This window comes from Corapipo altera, unplaced genomic scaffold (genome assembly GCF_003945725.1).
Source record: "Corapipo altera isolate COAL_440 unplaced genomic scaffold, ASM394572v1 61411, whole genome shotgun sequence".
In the NCBI taxonomy this organism is placed as follows: domain Eukaryota; kingdom Metazoa; phylum Chordata; class Aves; order Passeriformes; family Pipridae; genus Corapipo; species Corapipo altera.
The window spans coordinates 15,386,281-15,392,280 of record NW_020884875.1 but is presented as its reverse complement, the minus strand read 5'-3'; positions in this window follow the sequence as shown (position 1 = coordinate 15,392,280).

Below are 6,000 nucleotides of genomic sequence, written 5' to 3'. Positions count from 1 at the left end.
ATGTATCTCCAGGCTATCCAACATTTTATGTTGTCAGAGTTGTCAGGAAAAAAAAGAACAGTTTTAGCACGTATGACACTTGATTTAACTTAAGTAGAGACTATAGGAGTTTTGTCTAACTGCAAGTAGAGAAATACTGTTTTAGGAAGCATATTCAATGGTGCAGAAGCAGAAAACATGAGAAACAAATTCTGACAGTGAAATACATGAACCTGGGAAAAAGTTAAGACTTCCATGAGAAGGAATTGCATTTAATTGAACAAAAAAAGAGTAGCATCACATTACTTACAGGTTATTTTTAAATTGCACATCTTCCCATAGTGGCAATATGCTAAAACAATGAAAAGAAGGGAGTCTGGGTACATAGTACAAAGTACAACGTCAACATACCTTTTACTTGGGCTTTATGGGGAGAATTATTGCCTCTTTCCAGGTAATGGGCTTCCCACAGCAATAGCAGATAGCCATGTTTTAGGGTGAACTGTTCAATATCTGACTGATCAAGGACCTACTTTTTAGTGTGTTTTCCACCAGTATTTTCTGAACTAAATTTGTTTCTTGGGTAGAAATCCTAAGGTACTATAATGAAGAAAGCTAACTACATACAAGTAGGTATTTATTACGGGGTATGAAGTAAAATTTGACATTAAAAGTAAGTGTTAAAGGGAGTAAGTACAGAAACAAGAGTGGGAGAAAAATAGCAGTGGTATGTGCATACCACAGAAGTGATTAATAAAATGCTTACTCTCACAAACAAGAAAAGTGAGTTTCAACATTGTACTTATCTGTTGTTCAATCTTAAATTGCTGGGGCTTACAAAGAAATAATTATTAATATCAGAAGATCTTACTGTAGGACAAACAGTAGTTCTACTTTATCACAGCATTTTCTTCTAAGGTTTCTAAGTGGACTGTGGGAAATTTCCTTCTTTTCTTCTTGCTTCACCCTCAGTTAGCATCCTAGCTATAATGCTATTTCTAGTAGTATCAGTCATCAGTGGACACTTGGGAATGGAATGGACATTATGGTAGCCTGAAATCTCTTATAGTCTCTGCGTGGAAATTAGACATGTTTAGTTCAGTATACTTTGGTTCATATCAAACTCAATTTGACTTCAAATTCTGTTCAAGCATGAAGACAGAGGTTCCCAAGCAAATGTGATCCCCCTGTTCTCTTCACCTGTTTGTTGATATATGTGATGTTCACACATTGTGGCATGAACTCCAGGCTAGATATGAAGTAACTAGCAAAAAGCGTCAGTTAAGTATTAACTATCAATATGTGACTGTGTTAGCTAAACTGGATTGCTGATATTGTCTTCTCACTGATTACATTTTTATGAGAGTTGGAAAACTTATTCTACTCATCGGTCTCAGTTTCAGTTTCTTCGGGTGTATTGTAGGAACACAGAACTTCCCTGCAATAATTTTCATCTAATAATTTTAGTTTCTGACCTTACAGATACATGGTATTGTACTGTTATAGAAAGTGACTGCATTCTTTTGTAACAGTTCTGCATTTATATTCATACCATATAAAACTGGTCTACATTTTAATTAAACAAATCTTGTTTTGTTTGTATAAGAATAGTGGAGAATAAAACTCAATTTATTTGACGAGGTAAGTAGAATGCCTATATTTTCTTCATATTTATTCCACCGACAGCTTTCTCTCCACCTGAGAGCTTACATTAAAGAGTGTGAATGGAACAGCCTTTATACATCACTTCAGCGTGCAGGGTGAATCGCTGGAGCTATAAGGAGAGGAAACGATTTGTTTAAGGATGTCTAGATGCTACTAGGAGTTTTGGAGATCTTAGCAATATGGTTTTCATAGTGTTAGTTTATTGCAATGAAGACAAGAAATATATTGTCTTATCTCCCATGTAGCAAGTACAATGCACTACAAAAGTATTGTTCTTGAAATCTGGATATATAAATGAGAAATTGAATTACACAGAAAACAAAGCTCTGTGGCCCTGATGTGACATGATAATATCAGACAGTCCTTCTCGATCTCATATGATGAGCAGGTAAATGCAACCTGTGACCTGTCATTGGAAAGATGAAAAAAAAAGGATCTGGCCCCAGAATTCATGCCATAATACCCAATTTGTTCTACTAAACAGAAAGAGGTATCAGCCCTGAGATGCTGGGCCATGGATGATGGGATCACACCCTTGCAGAGCTCCTTCTTGCCAAGGAGTCAGTCTAAGCTGAGATGGGAGAGATGCAAGACTTGCTTTTGCTGCTAAACCAGGAAAATCTAATTCTATGATATTCGAATATATTGGTGTCAGTAAAAGATACCTGTTATACATTATGTTATTCAAGATGGAATTCCAGTGATTACTTTTATTTTTGTCTTATGACCCTAACTACCAAAAATATTGTTCTGAGTTACACAGTAACTAGGAAAATAGAATAGATATGAAATGGAAGATCTGAGGAAAAATTAAAGAATTAGACCAAAATGCTCAGTTAACAAGATTTTTTTTTTTAATCAGTTGCCACAAAAAAATATTTTGAAAAAGCTTCTGCATATCTGTTTGCATCTGAGAAGTGAATGTTCAGACTTGGGTTCCATTCTAGTCAGTATGTCTGAGGCATCTAGAGACAATCCCTTCTAGGTCTTTTAGTGTTCTCTAACCAAGTATCATTGTATTCCAGGTACTCTTGAGATTCTATGTCCTCCAGTTAAATTGACTGCCACTGTTGCCAAGGTGTTAGGGTCAAAATATATTTTCAGTTTTGCTACAGAAATGCAACAAAAATAATTTGTCTTACAGTCTTTCTACCTAGTTTTGTCTCCTAAAAACTCAGTTCTGCTGTTACTGGTATACAGAAGAAAGAGATGAAGGAAACTTAAACCAGCTATATCCTCAGATTGTCACATTCCTTGTTAATTTTTTTTACAGTGGCTAGTATGAGGCTATGTTTTGGATTTGTGTTGAACACAAATGATAATTCAGAGATGTTTTTGTTATTGCTGAGGAGTGATTGCACAGAGCCAAGGCCTTTCCCTACTGCCACACTGGTGAGGGATTTGGGGATGCATGGGAAGTTGGGAGGAGACAAAGCTGGGACAGATGACCGAAATTGACTGAAGGGATATTCCAGACCAATGACATCATGGTCAGCATAAAAAGCTGGGGGGAAGAAGGAGGAAGGAGGAGGTTTGGAGTGATGGTGTTTGTCTTCGCAAGTAACCGTTACATGTGATAAGGCCCTGCTCTCCTGGAGATGGCTGAACACTTGTGTGCCCGTAGGAAGCTGTGAATTAATTCCATGTTTTGCTCTGCTTGTATGGGCAGCTTTTGCCTTCCCTATTAAACTGTATGTGTATCCACCCACAAGTTCTCTAGCTTTTACCCTTCCAGTTCTCCCCCCCTGCCTCCTCCCCGATCCTGCAGGTGGGGAAGCGAGTGAGCGGCTGTTTGGGGCTTGGTTGCTGGCTGGGGTTAAACCATGACATTCCCTTACTCAAAAAAGTCTCCAAAAATACCAGCAAACAAAAATAAATAGTCTCCTCTTCAGGCAATTTATTTCTCCCCATTGAATGAGCCCTTTTCAGACAGCTTTAGCCACTGACCATCTCCTGTCAGGGCTCCCTCATAAAAATGATCTTTCTCTAGGACAAAGGAGATGAATATTTATATGAGCAAGTGTCTTTTCCTGCATGCCTTAGGACAACAAAGCTAATGGCATAATACAACCAGAATCAGGCTAGGAAGACACTTCACAAGAACTGATGGACACAGTGTTATTGCAACAGACTTTGGGACAGAGAAAAAGACGAAAAAGAGCACACCTTTTACTAAAAAAAAAAAGGTGGGAAAATGCTTCTGAGTTTGACAGTTTGTAAACTGAAGGCTTAATTTAAAGGTTCACTGTAGCCTCATATAGGGTGTAACTATACATTTCCTTGAGAGGTAACTATAAGTTTTTACTGAACTAAGAAAATTGAACTGGGACTGAGGTTACAAAAATAAATTTTTACACTCAGGGCTTGGACGTATGACAGAATAAGAGCACAGATGTTGCCATGGATTCTGACACAGTGAACTTTACTGAAGTTTCCCGAGTCCACTACTTCCATTAGATACATCCTTTTCAAAAGGACTAAGGCATAGCCTTTTTTGAATCAGGATGAGTGTTTTGTGTGAGAAATGAGTATGGGTATGAACATGCAATGGTGTATGACAGATATGGACATGCAGTGGTGTTACCTACCAAGAAAACTTTGGATGTACTTATTTTCGATACTTTTAATATTTTGATTATTAATACATATCCTGGCATATTTTGCATAAACTTCGATTGCTTCTTCAGCACATCAAAAACTAAGAATTATCTTTAGATATGAGTTGCAGTGTCTAATGTTAACTTTGTTAATATGATTGTGCTCTTTGCTTCCTGCTCAAGACTGCTCAGCAGGCACCCATGACAGCAAAAACTTACTCTGTGTGTAAAAGTTGCCTTTACCCTGTGTTTTAGGTCATGTGTTTCCCAAGGTGGTACATTGCTAGGATCCATCACTTTTTCAGTTGAAAAACTAAGGCAATTTACTTCCCACACATAAAAATGACAAAATAAAGCAAACAGATTTTTTTAATGGCTGTAAGATTTCGTTTCTGATAGCACTGGTATTTATTGAAAGCAATTTCTTTAAAGCAGACTCATTTATTTGGTAGATTTGAATTACAAAGAGTACTTTGACAATATATGCACCTTTTTGTTTCCTGAAACTGTATTACTCATTTTCAATTACCATGTCTATCATGTCAGTCCAGGCAGAGTCCTTGAACTTTTATTGATGAGTTCTGATTAAATTATAATTGCATAGAAAATTCTGGCCTATGATACCAATAAAGAGACTGTAAACAAAAAACCCATTGGGCTCTCAAGTAAATTCTGTGCTTACATGTGGTAAAGATCACTTCAGTTGTCAGTTCTCTTAATATGATTTTTAAGTGAGACACAGCTTACAAATACTTCTGTTTTAAGTGTGCTTACTTCTGTTTTAAATGTGCTATACATAGTAAATTTATTTACAAGTGACTCACTGCCTAAACGTACTTACAAAGAAAAAGACTGGAAAGCAATGTAACCTTACAAAAAAGCCTGAAGCCTCAACATCTCTGCTGTTTTCTGGGTATGTAAAGAACATACAATATCGGCTTCTTATGAACTTCACAATCACACTTATTTGATGTAATATGAGTGAATGGCAAAGGAGCTACAGCTCAGAAGATCGGCTATAGCTCGTCTAAGGATCGAGGCTGGCCTTGAGGAGCACAGTGATCTGGGCATACCAAGAGGCTCTCCCCAGTCCTCAACCCTCCTCCTAACAGCTGTTGTAGCACAGCAAGGATACAGGCTCCCCTTCACCTTGCAAGAAGCATGGAGAACAGCCACAGTGCCATTCTCATTCTTGGACAACTGGGATTAACAACTTTTTTTAAATGCCGGGCTGATCATGCTTGCCACGAAAGGCCTGAACCTGCCTCACTCTTGCAGTCTTTGAGTGCCCATGCATACTAGTAGGCTCCCTTGGTTGGAGACTTCCCTGCTGACGGGGTGCCCTGCCATGAAGTCTGCACGGTCATACTGGTAGAGGAATAGGGCAATTTGCTGCTCTTAGCCTGGCTTTTCACCTGCTTTATTCACCTTCATCGTCACCTCATTTACACTCTCAATTCCCCGGTTACAGCGGAGTAGAATAAAACTGACCCAAACTGAAACAACCAGTATGTTTCAACTGCTGGGCCATGCCCTGAGTGTGTAGGAGTCTCCTCCAGCGAAATGGGTGCTCTTTGTGGCATGTACCTCTTGACTGCAATTGTTTCTGCAAGAGGCTCATCATCAGCCTGAGGCCAATATGTTCCTGTGCCTTTCTGGGTGAGTGGATGGCGGCAGCAGATCTGTCCAAATATTTTCTTTCCAGCTTTATCACATTTGATAGTCCTCTGGTATATACAAATCTCCTTATAATCGAGAA